This window comes from Gorilla gorilla, chromosome 16, assembly GCF_029281585.2.
Source record: "Gorilla gorilla gorilla isolate KB3781 chromosome 16, NHGRI_mGorGor1-v2.1_pri, whole genome shotgun sequence".
NCBI classification, from domain to species: Eukaryota; Metazoa; Chordata; class Mammalia; order Primates; family Hominidae; genus Gorilla; species Gorilla gorilla.
In genome coordinates, this window is record NC_073240.2 from 66,587,645 (window position 1) to 66,610,212 (window position 22,568).

The 22,568-nt window shown below is 42.9% G+C and overlaps 1 long non-coding RNA gene and 1 pseudogene across 1 annotated transcript in view; one reads left to right on the forward strand and one right to left on the reverse strand.

Annotated features, from left to right (window-relative positions):
• LOC134757255 (uncharacterized) overlaps window positions 1-22,568 on the forward strand; it is a 66,834-nt gene that overhangs the window by 21,580 nt on the left and 22,686 nt on the right. The window lies entirely within an intron of this gene.
• On the reverse strand, window positions 1,803-3,268 carry LOC115930815 (heterogeneous nuclear ribonucleoprotein A1-like; annotated as a pseudogene).

Consider the following 22,568-nt stretch of genomic DNA (forward strand, 5'->3'; position numbering starts at 1 on the left):
TTGCCTTCCAGAACTCCAAATTTATCAATACATGTTAGATTGTCTTAATTTATCCTCCATATCTATTTACTGCTCTTTCATGTTTCCCTTCTTCTTGTCTTTCTTTACTGAAGGCTGGATAATTTTCTATTGTCGTATCATTCAGTTTGTTTATTTTTCTGTTCACTTGTATGTAATCTGAGGTTAAACTTGTCCATTATTTTATTCATTTCATTTCTAAAGTTCTATTTTTTAAAACTATTAGGCTATTTTCTATAGTTTCCTGTTTTAAATAGGTATTTTCCATTCCTTTTTTTTTTTTTTTTTTTTTTGAGACAGGTTCTCACTCTGTCACCCAGACTGGAGTGCACCCTCGACCTCCCTGGGCTCAAGCGATCCTCCCACCTCAGCGCCCCAAGTAGCTGGGACTACAGGCGTGTGCCACCACACCTGGCTAATTTTTGTATTTTTGGTAGAGATGGGGTTTCACCATGTTGCCCAGGATGGTCTGGAACTCCTGGGCTCAAGCGATCCTCTTGCCTTGGCCTCCCATAGTACTGTGATTAAAGGAGTGAGCCACCATGTCAGCCTTAAATAGGTATTTTCTTTCTTCTTCTTCTTCTTTTTTTTGTCAAGAGAATTAAATCGTTTATTGATTACACATGATAATGGATGACACACAAACTTCATTCCCATGTATAATTTTATCTGGTACCATTATTCAATTTAGATACATTGCATAGGATGTGCCAACAATCTTTTTTTTTTTTTTTTTTGAGACGGAGTCTCACTCTGTCACCTAGGCTGGAGAGCGGTGGAGCGATATCAGCTCACTGCACCCTCCACCTCCTGGGTTCAAGGGATTCTCCTGCCTCAGCCTCTGGAGTAGCTGGGAGTACTGGCACAGGCCACCACGCCCAGCTAATTTTTTTTTTTTTTTTTTGTATTTTTAGTAGAGACATGGTTTCACCTTGTTGCCCAGGATGGTCTGGATCTCCTGACCTCCTGATCCGCCCGCCTCGGCCTCCCAAAGTACTGGGATTAGAGGCGTGAGCCACCACACCCTGCCAACAATCATTTCTATAACCAATAATTCTATGATTTTGCTTGAGTAATCTCTTTTAATGATGAACTTCAGGTCACAACAGTAACTATCAGTTCAACTACACCAAGGTTTGTGAAGACAACGGCTTTTCCACCCAAGCAGGTTGCATATAAATTCCAAATAGAACCTGGCGTCAGGCCAGGCACAGTGGCTCACGCCTGTAATCCCAGCACTTTGGGAGGCCAAGGCGGGTGGATCACCTGAGGTCAGGAGTTCAAGACCAGCCTGACCAACATGGAGAAACCCCGTCTCTACTAAAAATACCAAAAAAATTAGCTGGGCGTGGTGACGGGCGCCTGTAGTCCCAGCTACTTGGGAGGCTGAGGCAGGAGAATGGCGTGAACCCGGGAGGCGGAGCTTTCAGTGAGCCAAGATCGCACCATTGCACTCCAGCCTGGGCGACAGAGCGAGACTCCGTCTCAAAAAAAAAAAAAAAAAAAAAATACAAAATTTAGCTGGGCATGGTGCCGCATGCCTGTAATCCCAGCTACTCAGGAGGCTGAGGCAGGAGAATCGCTTGAACCCTGGAGGCGGAGGTTGCGGTGAGCCGAGATCGTGTCATTGCACTCCAGCCTAGGCAACAAGAGGGAAACTCCGTCTCAAAAAAAAAAAAAAAAGAACCTGGTGTCACCTGAAGGAATTCTAACTTCATACTGTTGGGGAAATTTACCAAGATGGCTTCAGAGTAGACTAACTTTACACAGCACTTTAAAAAAAAAAAAAAAAAAAAAGACACATTTATTGAGTGTCATGATCAGACTCTTACATTTAGCAATGAACAGCATGGGTGCAAAAAAAAAAATCTACATTAAAACCCTTTGTTGGAATGCTTTATACTTTCCACAGAAGAGAAACTAAAATAAGCTGTTATGCATAATTAGTCACAAATACAGTCCTCGAGTTTTTTGCCTATCCACATGAGTATTTGTCTAAAACATGTCTTCTTTGTAGCAGCTGGGCCCTGCCACCACGGTACTTGGCTGAGTTGATGAATCTATTGTAAGCTGTAGCTCCACTGGGTCACTTCTCTGGCTCTCCTCTCCTGCTAAGCTTTGTTTCCTAATTAAAATCTTCTGCCACTGCCATAGCTACTGCTGCTACTGGAACCGCCACGGCCACCTTGGTTTCGTGGTTGGGCAAAGTATTGGCCTCCACCACCATAGGGGCCAGAGCTTCTGCCTCCAAAGTTTCTTCCCTTCATGGGTCTGAAATTTGAAGACTGATTGTTGTAATTGCCAAAATCATCGTAGCTTCCACCACCCCCAAAATTGCTTCCATCATTACTAAATCCATTATAGCCATCCCCACTGCCACCATATCCACCACCACCACAGCTGTCATTAAAGCCACCAAGACCACTTAAGTTTCCTTCATGACCAGAATTGTCATTCCCACCGAAACTACCTCCATGACCACCACCAAAGTTTCCAGAGCCACTTTGACCTCTGTGGCTGGCTGAAGCACCAGCCATCTCTTGCTTTAACAGGGCTTTCCTAACTTCACAGTATGGTTATTTCTGAATGACAGTCTTATCCATAGAGTCATGGTAGTCAAAGGTTATAAAGGCAAAGCCCCTTTTCTTGCCACTGACTCAGTCAGTCATGATTTCAATCACTTCAATTTTTCCATACTGTTCAAAATAATCTCTTAGGTGCTGTTCTTCAGTGTCTTCTTTTTTTTTTTTTTTTTTGAGACGGAGTTTCACTCTGTCGCCCAGGCTGGAGTGCAGTGGTGCAATCTCGGCTCACCACAACCTCCGCTTCCCAGGTTCAAGCGATTCTCCTGCCTCAGCCTCCTGGAGTAGCTGGGATTACAGGCATATGCCACCACACCCGGCTAATTTTGTATTTTTAGTAGAGACTGGGTTTCTCCATGTTGGTCAGACTGGTCTTGAACTCCCGACCTCAGGTGATCCGCCCACCTTGGCCTCCCAAAGTGCTGGGATTATAGGCGTGAGCCACTGGGCTGGGCCCTGTGTCTTCTTTAATGCCACCAACAAATATCTTTTTCACAGTTAAGTGGGCACTGGGTTTTTGAGAATCTCCTCTTGAGACAGCTCTCTGTTTCCACAGCTCTTTCATCCACCTTGCGTGGCCTTGCATTCACGGCTGCATCCACTGCCTCCACAGGGGCATATGTGACAAACCCTAAGCCCCTGGAGCGCTTGGTGCTTGGATCTCTCATTACCACACAGTCTGTGAGCGTTCCCCATTGCTCAAAATGGCTCCTCAGGCTCTCATTCAAAGCTCAACCCTCCAGTGAAGAGTTTCCTCTGCTGTTCTGGTTCTTTAGGAAACTCGGCCTTAGACATGATGGCAGGGGGAAGAGAGACTTTAACGATGCTCCCTCCGTGGGGTTCATGAGCCTAATAAATAGGTATTTTCTACTTTGTATTTTTTTTTCTTAAATAAGTAAAATGGTGACCAGGCATGGTGGCTCATGCCTGTAATCCCAGCATTTTGGGAGGCTGAGGAGGGTGGATCACCTGAGGTCGGGAGTTCGAGACCAGCCTGACCAACATGGAGGAACCCCATCTCTACTAAAAATGCAAAAGTAGCCAGGTGTGGTGGTGCATGACTGTACTCCCAGCTACTCCAGAGGCTGAGGCAGGAGAATCGCTTGAACCTAGGAGGTGGAGGTTGCTGTGAGCCAAGATCGCGCCATTGCACCCAGCCTGGGCAACAAGAGCAAAACTCCATCTCAAAAAAAAAAAAAAAAAAAGAAGTAAAATGTTTTTTTCACCTTGTATGTGTGATAATTTAAATTTCTCAAATATTTGTAGATGTTTTCCATTTAATTCTATTGTATGTGATTTCTTCTTTCTTCTGGTTTTCATTTATATAGTAGCATTTCTTTGAGTGCTTAATGTTTGTTACTGTGAGCTGCTCAATTTTCTTAGAAAATAATTTGTGAGTTATTGAGGTACATTCCTCCAGAGAAGATTTGTATTTGTTTCTTCCACGCACCTGGGGCCTGCCTACTCAACTTAGAGTAATAGCTTGAGGCTTTTATGAACCTGTTTTGGCTGTAGATCATCACAAGTCAGTCTTTCAGTGACAGTATTTTTTAGTACTTAATTCTACTTAGTTCCACAGGAACTTTTTGTGCAGTACCCTGAGGATGAATGGGTATGCTGGTTTTCATCTCCACCTAAAGGGTCCAAGCTTTATTGGGAGAATGGTCTCCAGTGGGATTCTCCAAGCCCTCGGCTTTACCTTGTCTCTGGAACCATTGTGAAGCCCAAGCTGCAGTTCACCAGGTTGAGCAAATGCCCTTAGGGCAAAATGATCTCAGGGCCATAGCATCAAACAACCCCAAGAGCATCATTTAGGTGAATAGAATCCAAATGGTACCTCCTGGTGTTGTACACCTGGACAGTGTTGTCCACTTACCTGTCTGGATTCCTTCTTCACTTCTCTTTGACCTAATAATTTCTTTCTTTCTTGCCCATGCTCAATGCTTCTAAGAGGTTTAAGATTTTTTTAATTCAGCCTTTTTAATTGTTTCTAGTGGGAGGTGCAGTGTGAATTCCTAGCCTGCCATATACCTGGAAACAGAGCTCTCAAAACTCAACTTGATATACCCTATGATTTATAAAAATATCTGATAGCCCAATTTGTTCAATTCATAATTACCTTTTTTTTTTTTCTGGCACCAAAGCTTTAAGTAGGAATAGTTTGATGGAATCGGAAAGAATCCATAATCCGTGGTACTTAACTCTTCCCTCATGAATATTGCTAACAAATGCATGGATTTACATTGAAATACCAAAGTAGCTCAAAGATCTCATAGTGACCACAATTTTTAAAATAGTGACCACATTTTAAAATGTTTCTCAGAAAATGAGTATGTTAAACCAAAATCATGTGTGTCACTTGCATGGAAAGTGCTGTGTCTCCATAGTTACACTAAAACATAACAAGTACAAAGGGGAAATGTCTCTTGGTGGTTGATAAGCTAAACGGAAGTGAGTCTTGTTCTACTATAATACTAGAAATGTTTTTAAACTTTCGCTCAAGGATGGAGGGTTTCATATCCTTCTGTATTACCCCTTGCTAAAACATAAGTGAGCATAGTTATGGAAAAAACACATGGGCAGTCATTGCTAAGACTCAGTGTATTGATGTCGTGTAGAAAAACATGATACAGAGATCTGTTTTTGTGGTTTATTTAATTGTCTTTGTTGTTTATAGTATTTGCTCTGAAGTATAACTCTATAAAATTTTAACAAAGACAATCTGTCTTAGCCCAATATTAGCCCTATTCCCCACTTGGGAAAAAGTATTTTATAACACATATCAAATCAGCCTTGGAGACCATAGCATCCAATTATGCCTAGAGTGTACTAGATATTCGATAAGTGTTTGTTGAGTCAATTACTTAATGGACAATATATAATGGGTTGTTGTAAATAAAGCAGAGCAGTGACTAAAATGTTGACTTGGTCATATTGTGGGAGCATTAAAGAAGGAAAACGCCTGGGATTCAATGCCCATTCTAGGGCTGTCTGGTGCTATGGCTTTGGGTAATCCATAACCACCCGGGGCCCCAGTTTCTTCATTACTTGCCCTGTTCTTTGGTCAGACTGCACAGTCACTCCCTGTACATGCAGCATAATTTCCCAGTTCAGGGTCCTTGTCCTTATGGTTATCTAAAATGCCCTTGCCCCATCCACTGTATGACTAAACCTATCTAGTCATGATATCCTACTTCTTGTAATCCTTCTAGTATAAATACTCTCCCACCAAGCTTCCTTGACACCACCCTGACTAGAAGCTAACTTTTCCTCTGAGCTTTTTGAATAGCATCTTTTTTCTTTTAACTGAAATGGTGTCATTTTTAATACTTTATAGCTTATATTATGATCTTTTATGTAGATATCCATACTATACTGCTTCTTTGCTAGACTGAATGTTCATAAGGGTAGAACCCATGCTTGCTATATTTTTGTAGTTCTCCATAACACCTAGCAAAATACATTAAAGATTATATGTGCTCAGTAAATATCTGTTGAATCTGAATATAGAGCATAATAATGCTTTTAATGCTTTCCTTTCTCTCCTTTCTTTCTTTTCTTTAATCTTTCTTTTATTTTCTCTTTCTTTCTCTTCCTTTCTTTTCCTTTCCTTTTCTTTCCTTTCCTTTCTTTTCTTTTCTTTCTTTTTGATAGGCTCTCATTCTGTCGCCCAGGCTGGGGTGCAGTGGCGCAATCTTGGCTCACTGCAACCTCCACCTCCTGGGTTCAAGTGATTCTCCTGCCTCAGCCTCCCCAGTAGCTGGGATTACAGGTGCCTGCCACAACACCCAGCTCTTTTTTGTATTTTTAGTAGAGACAGGGTTTCACCACGTTGGCAGGCTGGTCTCAAACTCCTAGTCTCAAGTGATCTGCTTGCCTTGGCCTCCCAAAGTGCTGGGATTACAGGTGTGAGTCACTGCACCCCGTCCAATAATAATGCTTTTGTTTTCTTTTCTTTCTTTCTTTCTTTCTTTTTTTTTTTTTTTTTTTTTTTTTTTGAGGCAGAGTTTTGCTCTGTCCCCCAGCTGGAGTGCGGTGGTGGGATCTCGGCTCACTGCAACCTCTGCCTCCCGGGTTCAAGTGATTCCCCTGCCTCAGCCTCCTGAGTAGCTGGGACTACAGGCATGCGCCACATGCCCGGCTAATTTTTTCTTCTTATTTTAGTAGAGACGGGGTTTCACCTTGTTGGCCAGAATGGCCCCTATCTCCTGACCTCCTCGTGATCCACCTGCCTCAGCCTCCCAAAGTGCTGGGATTACAGGCATGAGCCACTGCACCTGGCCCCAGTAATGCTTTTCTTGCTGATGATAGAGGGCTGCATCAAATTATAGCTTGAGGCCATTTATACCTTGTAGACCACTGATTGTGGAGCATTAATGGGGAATGCTGGATATAAATAAGTAAGGAAAATTGCATAAGCTGTTTATCCATTAGTGGGAGAAGAAAAGAAAATACTTGGGTGGATCAGATCCCATTTCAAAGCAGAGATGAAAGTGAAATTGGAGCAAGAGTAGAAAGCAACAAGAGCAGCATAGGTTGGTTATTCTATTTTGGTCATTTAAGAAAGTTCTTTTCTCAACTGCCTGTTTTTAGACTATGCATACCTGTGTATAGCTAACATAGTATGTACCTAGTTTTGACAGATTCCCTGAGGACTTGAGCCAGAAGATGAATTGCATCTTTAGAATATGGTCAATAATTTCACAGGCATAGTGTTGAGTGAAAGAAAACAAATACAATACATGCTGTCTGATTCTATTAATATGAAGTTCAAAAACAGGCAAAACTAAATTGTGGTGATAAAAGTCAAAACAGTGGTTATCCCTAGAGGGTGCTGACTAGTATAGGGCACAGAGATTCTTCAGAGGTGCTAGTAACAATCTATATGTTGATCTGTGTTACATGGTACATACACATGTAAAAATATTTTGAGTTGTCCACTTAGAAGTTATGCACTTTGGCCAGGCTTGGTGGCTCGCGCCTGTAATCCCAGCACTTTGGGAGGCCGAGGCAGGCGCATCACCTGAGGTCAGGAGTTCGAGACTAGCCTGGCCAACATGGCGAAACCCCATCTCTACTAAAAATACAAAAATCACCCGGGCGTGGGGGTGGGCGCTTATAATCCCAGTTACTCAGGAGGCTGAGGCAGGAGAATTGTTTGAACCTGGGAGGCAGAGGTTGCAGTGAGCTTCCGAGATTGTGCCAATGCACTCCAACCTGGGCAACAAGAGCAAGACTCCATCTTAAAAAAAAAAAAAAAGGCCAGGCGCGGTGGCTCATGCCTATAATCCCAGCACTTTGGGAGGCCGAGGAGGGCAGATTACATGAGGTCAGGAGTTTGAGACCAGCCTGGCCAACTTGGTGAAACACAGTCTCTACTAAAAATACAAAAATTAGCCAGGCGTGGTGGCAGGCGCCTGTAATCCCAGCTACTCGGGAGGCTGAGGCAGGAGAATTGCTTGAGCCTGGGAGGCGGAGGTTGCAGTGAGCCAAGACTGTGTCACTGCACTCCAGCCTGGCTAACAGAGCGAGACTCTGTCTAAAAAAAAAAAAAAAAAAAAGTTGTGCACTTTACTGTAGGTAAGTTATATCTCAATTTTAAAAAAGAATCCAAATTGCCTTCTGTATCCCTGATGAACAGGTAAAGGATAGATTGGAGCTATGCAGTGTGTTTCCTGGAAAAATAAAGCAGACTTTTTAAAATTCCAGAGTTTTCTCCAGGAACCTGTGACCAGATGGCTCTTATAAATAATGCATCAAAATATGGTTAGGACTAGAAGAATTCATGATGTGTGATAAAAAGAAAACAGCCAATGATCATATAGTTTACTCTTTTTGGCTTTCATTGCAATTTTCTGGAAGAGTCAGGATTACTAATAAATGGTCATGCAGCAAGAATGGAATAAGTCCTGCAGCACGAGGATACTTGCTGGCTGTGAAACCTTCAATAACTTTCAGGCTTTCTGGGCACTGGATGCTTCCTCTGCTAAATGGAAAAATATTTTACCCGCTCGAAGATAGGGGAAAGGATCAAGTGATCTCTTAAGGCTCTTTCCAGCTTGTAAAATTTTTGGCTTGGCCAGGTGCAGTGGCTCATGCCTGTAATCCCAGCTCTTTGGGAGGCCAAGGTGGGCGGATCACGAGGTCAGGAGTTCGAGACCAGCCTGGCCAATATAGTGAAACCCTGTCTCTACTAAAAATACAAAAATTAGCTGGGCATGGTGGCACGAGCCTGTAGTCCCAGCTACTTGGGAGGCTGAGGCAGGAGAATTGCTTGAACCCAGGAGGCAGAGGTTGCAGTGAGCTGAGATTTCACCTCTGTACTCCAGCCTGGGCAACAGAGGGAGACTCTGTCTTAAAAACAAAACAAAACAAAACAAAACAAAAAAACAAAGACTCTTTGGCTTATGGAAATTGAAACTATAAAGAACCAACTGTGAGCCAAGTGCAGTGGCTCATGCCTGTAATGCTGCCGTTTTGAGAGGCTGAGGCGGGCGGATCACCCGAGGTCAGGGGTTTGAGACCAGCCTGGCCAACATGGTGAAACCCCATCTCTACTAAAAATACAAAAATTAGCCAAGCATGGTGGCGGGCACCTGTAATCCCAGCTACTCAGGAGGCTGAGACAGGAGAATCGCTTGAACCCGGGAGGCAGAGGCTGCAGTGAGCTGAGGTCGTGCCACTGCACTCCAGCCTGGGCAACAGAGCGAGACCCTGTCTCAAAAAAAAAAAACTGTAATAATAAAATCTGTAAAAATATGTAATAGGCAACAAACAATGTAGGTGGCCACACCAAATAGAGATCCAGGCAGAAAACACCTTTTCAGATACAGTGAGCTACCTGAAACCATTTGCTGTTGTTCTCTTGGGATTTCCTTATCTTTCAGCAAGTTTACCTAATAATACTTAAAAAAAAAAAAAAGAAAAAGAAAAAAAAAAGGTAAGGGAACAGTTTTAGACCCCAATCAAGGAAAGCATTAATTATATGGTGAGCTTGTCTGTTGTGAGTTCACATTTGCAGAGACTAAATCCATTGCAGAAAGTGGTATTTTGTAAAATATATGAGCAGAGAAGGAGCACTAGTCTAAGTTTGGCTCAAAATCTCACAGCTAGGTGGCTAGGCGCGGTGGCTCACTCCTGTAATCCTAGCACTTTGGGAGGCTCAGGCAGGTGGATCACTTGAGCCCAGGAGTTCGAGACCAGTCTGGCTAGCATGGTGAAACCCCATCTCTTCTAAAAATATAAAAATTAGCCAAGTGTAGTGTGGCCCACTCCTGTAGTCCCAGCTACTTGAGGGCTGAGGTGGGAGGATCACTTGAACCCTGGAGGCAGAGGTTGGAGCCGAGATCGCACCATGATACTCTAGCCTGGGCGACAGAATGTGACTGTCTCAAAAACAAAAAACAAACAAAAAAAACCCCTCACAGCTAGAAGGAACTGCATGGCATCATCTCTGCTTTCAACACTAGTAAGCAAGTGTCATCTCTTCATCTCTATTTTCCTAAAGAGGCCAGTGAGGCTCCATGAGGCTAAATGACTTGCCTATGGTCACACAACTGGGAGAAGCACAGAGTGAAGAAAAAAACAGTTCTCAGGCTTCCAGCTAGCTGTATCCTCCACTGCACCATTCTGCCCCTTGTGGTTCCTTTCGGATTGACTTGAACTCCATGGAAGAGCCAGGGAGGGCTTCCACTGTGCTTCGTTTGAAAAGCAGTTGAGAAAGGGAGAAGCTAGTGGAACTGGGAGTCAGAGGACCTGAGCCCCTCCACTTATTAGTGACTGTGACCTTGGAAAATCATTTAACTTCTCTGAGATTCAATTTCCTCATCTGAAAATAGCACCTCCCACTGTCACTGAAGCAGAGATAAATGAAAGTATTTGATGAGAAAGTGCTGTGTAAATGGTAAACTAAACTATAGCTATTAAAATGGAGACATTTGGCTAGGGGCAGTTGCTCCTGCCTATAATCCCAGCACTTTGGAAGGCTGAGGCGGGAGGATGAGCCCTGGAGTTTGAGACCAGCCTGGGCAGCATACTAAGACCCTGTCTTTTTTATTAAAAAAAATAGATAATAGAAGATAAAATAGAGAAATTCATGTCTACTTAGTGAAGTAATGAATTAGTGATTAGAAAACAATGATACAAGAAATAGAAAATACAAAAGAAAAAAGAAAAGAATATAATGATACAAGATAAAAATGCTCAATGGATACATGTTAACAGCAGGGCTGCTATTAGCACACATAAAATAACCAATGATCCTGTAACAGAAGCGTCCTTTGTTTATTTATCACAACAATCTAGCATAATATAATCACTTTTAATCTCTCTCAGGAACACTCCCTAATGTGTAGATTCTCGTTGTTAAAAGAACTTTTATGTGAGGACAAATGTCTCTATCTCCCTCCATACTTTGCATTATCAACCTTTTTACATTTGTGAACCCAAATGGGAAAAAAAATATTGTCCTATTGTTATTTTAATTTGCATTTTCCTGATTATAAGTGAGGTTTAGCATCTTTTCATCTTTTTATTGGAAATGTAAATTGATAAAGCTTTATGTAAGGCTAACGGACAGTACCAAGTAAAAAAAAATTTTTTTGGGGGGGTCACCCAGGCTGGAGTGCAGTTGCACAATCTTGGCCCCACTATAGCCAACAGCTCACTGCACGGCTTCCCAGGTTCAAGCAATTCTCGTGCCTTAGGCTCCTGAGTAGCTGGAATTACAAGCACACACCACCATGCAGAGCTAATTTTTGTATGTTTTAGTAGAGACTGGGTTTTGCTATGTTGGCCAGGCTGGTCTCAAACTTCTGGACTCAAACAATCCACCTGCCTTCTCCTCCCAAGTGCTGGGATTACAGGTGTGAACCACCATGCCTGATGCTACAGTTGTGGGGGAAAAAAAAATTTTTTTTTAATTTTTCAGAGTTGCAAGATGAGTGAGTCCAGTTAAAGCTGAATTGATCTCATACCTGTCACTATGAGAGAAGAGAGACAGACCCTCTCATATTGTTTTATATTGTTTTATACTCAGAAAAGGATAGAGAAGCAAAACTAAGGTGCCAGCAGGTAGCCTGGCACCTAGGAACCAGACCCAAAACCTAGGAACCAGACCCGAAACCAGGCCTGGGCCTGCCTGACCTAAGCCTAAAATTCAACCCCTGACCTAGCAACTAATGTTGTCTATAGATTATAGAAAGACATTGTAAAACTTCCCGGTCTGTTCTGTTTCACACTGACCACTGGTGTATGCAGCCCCTGTCACGTACCCCGTGCTTGCTCAATTGATCACGACCCTCTCACGCGGACCCCCTTAGAGTTGTGAGCTCTTAAAAGGGACAGGAATTGCTCACTCAGGGAGCTCGGCTCTTGAGACAGGAGTCCTGCCGATGCTCCTGGCCGAATAAACCTCTTCCTGCTTTAACTCGATGTCTGAGGAGTTTTGTCTGTGGCTTGTCCTGCTACAACTAAAGTGAAGAGGGAAAAATATAGTAAAGAATCAAAATCATCTAAAATATCTATGTGTGTGTATATATGTATGTATTTGTGTGTGTGTGCGTATGTGTGTGTGTATATATATATATGTATATATATATTTTTTAAGACAGGGTCTCACTCTGTTGCCCAGGCTGGAGTGCAGTGGCTCAATCTTGGCTCAATACAGCCTCAACCTCCCCAGGCTCAGGTGATCCTCCCACCTCAGTCTCCCTGGTAGCTGGGACAACAGGCATGTGCCATCACGCCAGGTTAATTTTTTTACTTTTTGTAGAGACGGAGTTTTGCCATGTCACCCAGGCTAAAAATATCTGGATATTTAATATCATGTAGAAATTGACTGATTTTTCTTTCACTTTTTGTCCAGATATCAAATGGAGACAGATTGAAGTTCACCTCTCATGTCACTGATTTTAATACACTTAAATAATTGTGTCCTTTGTTAATATTTTCTATTGAGCAGAGTCCATTTCAATAAGAAAGGCTCTCCTTTTTGGCACTGGCTTTTTTCCTTGATCACAAAACTATTATATGCTTAACATGAAAAAAAGGAAAAACATTGAAAGCTACTAAGAAAAAAAAGTAATCCCATCATCAAAAGCAAATACTGTTCACATTTTTTAGATGTTTTTCCTTTTGCATATAGGTGTTCAAGGAACTGGGTTAATACTGTGCATATAGTTTTGTGTCTTTGTTTTTTTCAATTAACATTTTATTGTAAGCATTTCTACATATCATCACAGATTCCTTAAAAATGTTTACTGTGTCATGATGATATTCCAAAGTATGGATATACTATAATTTATCCTTCTATTATAGGAAATTTAGCTTATTTTCTTTCTTTTTTTTTTTACTATTATACTTAACCCTGTGAAGAACATTCTTATATATAATTCTTTGCTTCCATCTTTGATTATGCCCCTAGGATATATTCTAAGGAGTGGAACTACAGGACTGTGTAGGTTATTTTTCACTCCTGCCCCCACCCCTACCGCAATCTCTGTCTTTCTTCATTCCAAAGAATTGCATCTCCAGTATTCCTTGCCCCTTGGCTTCCTTGGGATTTATTCAGGGGTGGCACCAGCCAGAGATCACATATGCCAGAAGAGAGAGAAGTCAGGGTATTTCCTCCTTACTCTCTTCCTGCTTTGAGCCAGCTAGCTGCTTACCCCTCCCCACCCCCAACCTAGTCTCCTTTCTTGGGGTTGGATCCCTCCTCCACCATTCCCTGCTCTTACTGGATTCTATAAGATTATTTCCTCCCTCTGTTCCTTTATCCCTAGGATAAGGAACTGTTGCTTCCCACTGTTGCTTTTCTCTTGGTGCCTTAACATCCCTGTTTACCCCTTAGCCCAGCCTACCTGTCTGTAAGTAGTTCTTTTATTAAAGTCTCTTCATTGCCAGGCACAATGCTAACACCTGTAATCCCAGCATTTTGGGAGACCAAGACAGGCGGATCACTTGAGGTCAGGAGTTTGAGACCAGCCTGGCCAACATGGTGAAACCCCATTTCTGCTAAAAATACAAAAATTATCCCAGGGGTGGTGGTGGGTGCCTGTAAACCCAGCTACTCAGGAAGCTGAGGCAGGAGAATCGCTTGAACCTGGGAGGCAGAAGTTGCAGTGAGCCTAGGTTGTGCCACTGCACTCCAGCCTGGGTGATGGAGTGAGAGCCTGTCCCCCCTCCCAAAAAAAAAAAAAAAAAAAAAAAAGAGTCTCTTCATTTGAACCATCCTGACTTAAATAGTTTTCCTTTTTCTTTTGACAGGCTCACTGCAACCTCTGTGTCCTGGGTTTAAGTGATCTTTCCACCTCAGCCTCCTGAGTAGCTGAGACTACAGGTGTGTGCCACCATGCCTGGCTAATTTTTGTATTTTTAGTAGAGATGGGTTTTTACCATGTGATATGGTTAGGCTTTGTGTCCCTACCCAAATCTCATCTTGAATTGTAATCCCCATAATCCCCATGTGTCAAGGGAGAGACCAGGTGGAGGTTAATTGAATCATGGGGGCAGTTTCCCACCTGCTGTTCTCGTGATAGTGAGTTCTCACGAGATCTGATGGTTTTATAAGGGGCTCTTCCCCCGTCACTCAGCACTTCTCCTTCCTGCCGCCACATGAAGAAGGTGCCTTGCTTATCCTTTGCCTTATGCCATGATTGTAAGTTTCCTGAAGCCTCCCCAGCCATGCTGAACTGTGAGTCAATTAAACCTCTTTCCTTTATAAATTACCCAGTCTTGGGCAGTTCTTTATAGCAGTATGAAAACAGACTAATACACCATGTTGCTCAGGCTGGTCCTGAACTCCTGGGCTCAAGCAATTCGCTCATCTTGGCCTCCTAGAGTGCTGGGATTGTAGGCGTGAGCCACTGCTCCTGGCTGAAATCCTTTTTCTTTTGGGATCCTGACAGGCACAGCATTAAAGAGTACTTTTGAAATACATTTTAAAATACATTCTTGATAGATACTGTCAAATTGTATTGCAGAAAGGTCATATCAGTTTACACTCCCATTAGTAGAGTATGAAAGCCTGATGAGATGGGCTCTTCAGGTTGCAATAAATTTTTGAAGGCACTCAGTTTCCTGTTTGTTATCTAGTGCCTTCCTCTCTGATGTCACTCATATACAGAAGGTTCGGCATGGGCCATCTAAAGAAAAGTCATTTATGACACAGGTGAAAATATTGAGATAAGCAGTATTATATTATTTACAAACCTGAAATTCTAAGTGCAAGAAGAGACCCTGGATTGTGTTGTGAAAACAAGTCTTTTTGATTGATGTATAGGGAAGAACACATTCTGGCTGGGCATACAAATAGTGTGGTGTGGTTAGGGAATGTCAGCTCACGTGCAGGTTACACTGTAAACATTAACCTAGGAAACCAATGGGGATGCAGTGCTGTTACCCTTAAGGTCTTAGTACTCATGTTGTGGAAGAATTCCTACTTCATCTTCCTAGTCCTGACTTTAAGAGAACAGTTTTTAGGTACATGGATTATGAGAAGGAGAAAGAATCCACAAAGACATCTTTGTGGACATTCCCTACTTCTACTCAAATGAGAGGTAACCACTGGCATTTTAATCAATGATTGCTAGGACGGGGCTGAGATTTTAGCTAAGTGATTCCCATGTTTATCCTATAGCTGACTGGTAACACAGGTGGAAACATTGTGCTTTTCCATTTTCTTACAAAATAACGAGACACCTAGTGGGCACAACATGAAAATACCATCATGGGAGATGGTGAATTCAGTCAATACCCAGGTGAATGATATTTAGTAACTGCCCCAATGTTTAATTCTACAAAAGTAGTTTGGGCCAGGCATGGAGGCTCATGCCTGTAATTCCAGCACTTTGGGAGGCTTAGGCTGGCGGATTGCCCGAGCTCAGGAATTCGAGACCAGCCTAGGCAACATGACGAAACCCCGTCTCTACAAAAAATGCAAAAATGTGTTGGGCGTGGTGACGTGCGCCTGTAGTCCCAACTACCTGGGAGGCTGAGGTGGGAGGATCACCTGAGCCTGGGGAGGTTGAGGCTGCAGTGAGCCTAGATCACACCGCTGCACTCCAGTCTGGGTGACAAAGCGAGACCTAGTCCTCTTAGAGAAATACCCAGGTGCAGAAATCAGACCAACCATTGACTCATAGTGGATAATTAAAATATACTTATTGTCATATATTTTAAAGCACTCATAGTTTTCAAAGTTCTTTCAACACAAAGTTTCTTTCCATAACACTAAGAACGTACAATAGTCTCCCCCACTGGGCTGTGGGCTCCCTTAGAAAAGGGGCCACACCAGTTTCCTCCCAGCACAAGCCTAGTGTGTAGTACATAAAGAATACATAAAGAATAGGGGCTTTGGTAGCAGTTTGATGACTGAACTACCCTAGCAGGTGGGATAATTTCTGTTTTTTTTCTAGGTGAGAAAACAAAAAATCAGGCCGGGCACAGTGGCTCATGCCTGTAATCCCAGCACTTTGGGAATCTGAGGTGGATGGATCACTTGAGGCCGGAAGTTCGAGATCAGCCTGGCCAAGATAGCGAAACCTCGTCTCTACTAAAAATATAAAAATTAGCCAGGCATGGTGATACATGCCTGTAATCCTAGCTACTCAAGAGGCTGAGACATAAGAATCACTTGAACCTGGGAGGCAGAGGTTGCAGTGAGCCAAGATTGCGCCACTGCACTCCAGCCTGGGCCACAGAGCGAGACTCTGTCTCAAAAAACAAAACAAAAAAACAAAGAATAGAGAGAGTTGTCCTCCAGTTAAATAAGTATAAAAGCCAACCATGAACCACACCCTATATACCTTGACCTTTGCCCATGCCCAAACAGACCTTTTGGGAAAGCCTCCTTGCTGACATAAATGCCTACTGTCCTTCCCCTCTGTTTTGAGTTACCAGCATCCATCTTTATTCCATCACCAGGGACCCTTTTGGAAGGTCATAGTATCTAAGTCAGGAGTGGTCAATCCACGAACCAAGTGAGGCCCCAGTGGGAGGCCTTCCTCAGAGGATCTTCCATGTTAGATCACCTGATATCATACTCTACTTTCATCTCATGATGGGGTTAATGCATTTCTATCCTTATAGATCACATGCTCAATTAAGTATCTGGAGTGTAGATGGAGTAATAACATACTTATGTTACCAAGGTTCAGCCAAGGGACTTATAAATCCTAAGGCATCCCTGGCCAGACTTTGTCTTTGGAAAGTACATTATAAAGAGTTTTCATCACATAGCATGTAAAAGGATCACAAATCCTGGGAGGTTACCTGGGCCAATGTTTCTCAAATTGGGGTTCAGGGACCCTTGAGAGTTCTACTGATGAGTTCTTAGGGCCTTGACATTATCTACAAGTATATTTTAGATTTCCCTCAATGATTATCTACAATTAACCTACACTTCTGGACCACCTGGCTAGCCACCACGTAAGTGAATCTTGACACAAGGTTTCATTGTTCTGCACAAACTATTTAACGTATTCTAATACCCAGTAATCAACTAAAATAATATGTAACTTTTAAAATTAAAATAATATGTAACTTTTAAAAGTTAGATGTGGACTGAGGGTACAGTGGCTCACAGCTGTAATCCCAGCACTCTGGGAGGCTGAGGCGGGCTGATTGCTTGAATCCAGGAGTTTGAGATCAGCCTGAGCAACATGGTGAAACCCCATCTCTACTAAAAAAAAAAAAAATACAAAAAATTAGCCAGGCATTGTGTCATGCTCCTGTAGTCCCAGCTACTTGGGAGGCTGAGGTGGGAGAATCACCTGAGCCCAAAAAGTTGAGGCTGCAGTGAGCCGAGATGGCACCACTGTACTCCAGCCTGGGCAACCAGAGTGAGACTCTGTCTCAATCAATCAAATCAAATAAAATGTAGATGTAATTCATATGCCATAAATGCATCCTTTTAAAGTATACAATTTAGTGGTTTTTGGTATACTCATAAGGTTGTGCGACCATCACTGCTATATAATTTCAGAGCATTTTCATCACCCCCCACACCTCAAAAAACCCCAAACCCATTAGCAGTCCATTTCCCTCTCTCCCCAACCCCTGGCAACCACTAATCTACTCTCTGTCTCTTTGGATTTGCCTATTCTGGACATTTTATATAACTGGAATCATATGACATGTGGCCTTTGTGTCTGGCTTCTTTCATTTAGCATGTTTTCAATATTCATCCATGTTGTAGCATGCACCAGCACTTCATTCCTTTTCGTTGCCATTGTATCCCATTGTTTATCCACCAATCAGTTGATGGACATTTGGGTTGTTTTCACTTTCTGGCCATTATGAATAATACTGGTATGAAAAACTTGTAATTCCGGGCTGGGCACGGTGGCTCACGCCTGTAATCCCAGCACTTTGGGAGGCTGAGGTGGGTGGATTACAAGGTCAGGAGATTGAGACCATCCTGGTTAACATGGTGAAACCCCGTCTCTACTAAAAATACAAAAAATTAGCCGGGCGTGGTGGCGGGTGCCTGTAGTCCCAGCTACTCGGGAGACTGAGGCAGGAGAATGGCGTGAACACGGGAGGCGGAGCTTGCAGTGAGCTGAGATCATGCCACTGCACTCCAGCCTGGGCAACAGAGCAAGACTCTGTCTCAAAAAAAAAAAAAAAAAGAAAAGAAAAGAAAAACTTGTAATTCCGACTTAAAAAACTGGGGTCTACAAGTCTTCAGATATGTTCTTGGGGCTCTGTGACTTCTCAAATTTGAGAAATACTGAATCAGACTACATCGCTTAATAAAGAAAAAAATTGATCAGGTCCCACTCACAGTTAATGGAAGCTTCTATGACTAGATTTGTAGCACAAGCTGCTGTCTTTCTTATCTATAAGGAGTGGACATCTTGTTTTAGGGCCTTCCCAAATCATCTGTTCAATTCTTTCCAGGAGAAGGCTGCAATTAGCAGTATGGTTAACATTTAACTAATAATACTGATGTATGTTGGTTTAGCCCAGATGCTGGCAGCTTTTAATTCTCCAAACTCCTGGCCTGAATACTGATCATGTTTCCTCAGGCTAAAAGCCAGCAAAAAGAATCACCTGGCCAAACATCCCCATTCAGTCTGCTTTCCTTAGAATGGCCTCCCAGGGGAGCTCTCTGGGCAAACAAAGCTGTTGACCTAGTTTGAAGGCCTGGAAAATTATCATGTGAGTCACTGGGACAACAGAGCAAAGTGCCAGGCCCCTGAGAAACTGTAAGCACAGGTTTCCGATGTCATCTATGTCCTCATAGGCTGAGAGAGGAGTCCCATAGCGGCCTGCCACTTTTCACCCAGCTGCTCCTTCAAGTGGTTTCCAAGCTCCTTGGCCCTGTGCATGGTGCCGCAGGGGCCCATTCCTGTTTTCCTCCCAGCGGGCTCTGCAAACAGCAACTCAGAGAGTGACAGCTCAGTTGTAGGAAACCAAAACAAAACCGGATACTTAGCGGAAGTCCTGTGGTGTTGTTTGGAGCAAGGCCACAAGCCCTCTCTGGGAAGGAAGTGCTGAAGCAGCTACAAAAATTTCAAACTGAAGACCAGGAATCCAGAGGCAGTATTTTAAAATAATACTCACATGAGCGAGGCAGGGCCTTGCAAAAGAGCACGTACACATTACTTAAGGAGTGTTTTATAATGTTTTGAAGATGCTACTTCCTAAATTACACAAAGAGCTAGAGAAGTTAGCCAGAAAAGCAATGTGGGTAAAACTGTTGTTACATTTAGATGGGTTGGACAGTTTGTAGCCTAGATGTCAGAAAGAGTGCTGAAACCTCCATGGGTCCTCATATAACTTCCCTGGGCATAAAGGACCCCTTAAGAAGGGTGAGTATCAAAGCAGAGGCTTCTAAATATTCAGGATAGCATGAAGACAGAAGGAGTACATGTTGACAGGACTAGGTGAGGAGACAGTTCATTCATGGCTTTTTTTTTTTTTTTTTTGGTAACACTTGATTTTTTTCAACACTTATACTAGGGTCTTCTTCATCAGGAGGATGTGGATGTTTCACATATCATTAGGCCCGGGATCATTTAAATCCATGTTTGGTGAGTGCTTTAAGAGAGTGAGTGATTATTAAATTCTTTCCATTGTAGGAATGGCAAATGAAATCTCCTTAATGGTTTTAGAGAATAAGCTTTTGTGCCTGGAAGAACTAGAAGACAATTCAATCACCAAGTTTTGGTGTCTTTAGCCCCACTCCTCTCGTTCTCCTCACTTCACTTCTTTCCTTTTTCCTTTCTGCCTCTGTCTACTTCTGACAGAGCAGGTGGACAAACAGCAGATGTGCAGAAAGAGGGTGTTCACTTCCCACCCTGGTGCTGTTGCTGCAGACTGCTTTAGAGTTGCTGTCTCCTGGGCTCAGGCAAAGTGCCAGCATCAATCTTTATCATCAAAATCCCCGTGTCTGCCCTGTGCTGGGTGCCCTGCAGAGCCAGCAGGCCAGTTCCAGTCATGCATTTAGGTAGAAGACTGAAGGAGGGACTGGAGAAAACATTCAGAATTAGACAATAAGGATGAAAGAGGGGCAGAATCAGGTAAAAGTAAATATTTCACCAGTCTGACTGTGTCTTACTGATGCATACAGTAGTGTGCCAGTAACACTGTTCATTTCAACTTTTTGCAATGATAGAAATGTTGTATATCCATGCTATCTGATACAGTAGCTACACATGGGTACTGAATACTTGAAATGTGGAAAGCGAGGATGTTTTTATTCAGTTTAATTTTTGTTTATTTATTTTTTTTGAGACAGTCTCACTCTGTTACCCAAGCTAGAGTGCAGTGGCGTGACCTCGACTCATTGCAACCTCTGCTTCCCAGGTTCAAGCAATTCTCGTGCCTCAGCCTCCCTAATAGCTGGAATGACATGTGCGTGCCACCATACCTGGCTAATTTTTGCATTTTCAGTAGAGATGGGGTTTCACCATATTGGCCAGGCTGGTCTTGAACTCCTGACTTCAAGTGATCCACCCACTTCAGCCTCCCAAAGTGCTAGGATTATAGGCATGAGCCACCACACCCGGACCAGTTTAATTTTAATTAATTTAAATGCAAATAGTCACTTGTGGCTGGTGACTACTGTATTAGAGACACTAATGTTTCATTGTTTGTTTTTTTTGAAATAAGATCTCTCTGTGTTGCCCAGGATAGAGTACAGTGGTGCGATCATGGCTCACTGCAACCTCCGTCGTCTCCTGGGCTCAAGCTATCCTCCCACTTCAGCCTGCTGAGTAGCTAGGACTACAGGTGAATGCCACCATGTCCGGCTAATTTTTGTATTTTTAGTACAGATGGGGTTTCACCATGTTGCTCAAGCTGGTTTCGAACTCCTGGGCTCAGGCGATGTGCCCGCCTCGGCCTCCCAAAGTGCTGGGATTATAGGTGTGAGCACCCTCACCCGGCCAAGACACTGGTGTTTTAAAAGATAACAGAGAAACATAGGAGACCAGAGATTAGTGTTGGAGTTCTGGGGTCAGATCCCAGCTCTTCTATATATATTTGTTATTAGCTTGTAAAGAAGACACTTAAGCTCTCTGTACTACTTTTCATACAACTGTAACAGGGGCTTAATAATGTTTACCTTATGGTATTGTTATGATAGGTATGGGATGGAAGCTTGGATGGGAGGAAGGAGTCATTGACAAGTGTACTCTGTCAACAAAACTGGCCGTAAGTATCTGGAAGAGGCAGAGGCCCAGGAGATGTGTACCTTTTCACAAACCAGGCAACCCTGGATTACCAATTGTGTTGCCAAATTGTTGCAGTTGCATTAAGATGTCACATTCATAGCTCTTTTTACTTTTTCAATGTTTTCATTGGAATCTTTCACTTTTATTCTGAGAAACAGATGTTAAAAGAAAAACTGTAGCCAAATTAAATTTAAAAGAGTTTAATTGAGCAAAGAACAATTTGTGAATCGGGCAGCCTCCTGAGCCAGAGTATGCTCAGAGACTCCAGCGCAGCCACATGGTGGAAGATTTATGGCCAGAAAGAGGAAAATGACAAACAGAAAAAAGAAGTGAGGAGCAGAAACAGCTGGATGGGTTACAGTTCGGTGTTTGCCTTATTTGAACACGTTTGAACAGTTGGCCATCCTTGACTGGCCAAAACTCAATGATTGACACAAAAGTAGACTACAGCCTGTATACAGCTCCATTTAGGTTATAGTTCATGATGTACAGAGAAACCTTTAGGCTGAACTTAAGATATGTAAGGAGGCAGCTTTATGCTAAACTTGATTTAACACTGGTAAGGCAAAGGCTATCAGTTGGATTTTCCAGATGAGAACAGAGGCCAGGCACAGTGGTTTACGCCTGTAATCCCAGCACTTTGGGAAGCCAAGGTGGGAGAATCACTTCAGGCCAGGAGTTTGAGACCAGCCTGGGGAGCATGGTAAAACCCTGTCTCTACTAAAAATACAAAAATTAGCCAGGCATGGTGGCACACACCTGTAATCTCAGCTACTCGGGAGGCTCAGGCAGGAGAATAACTTGAACTCGGGAGGTGGAGATTGCAGTGAGCCAAGGTCATGCCGCTGCACTCCAGCCTGGGCGACAGAGTAAGACTCCATCTCAGAAAAAAAAAAAAAATTGCATAACAAAACCTTCTCTCTGGAAGACAGCAACTGCAGTCTTTACCACCAGAGAATCTCATGTATGGCTTCCACATGGCTGTGAATAAATGATTTTGTCCTGCAATCTCCTCCTTTGTCTGGCTGAGTTTATAAAGTGCTTGCTACTCAGGCATCAAGAGTATTTCAGCAGACCTCTGCACATCCATTTGCTTATACTTTCATCCTATAATTATTTAATTACCTTCTTTTAGTGCCTATAAATAAGAGCTCTGTCATCTGAGAAAAGCCCAGGAAAAATAGAAGGACCATAGAATTTATTTTATTTTATTTATTTATTTTTTTTTTGAGACTGAGTTTTGCTCTTGTCGCCCAGGCTGGAGTGCAATGGCACGATCTCGATTCAC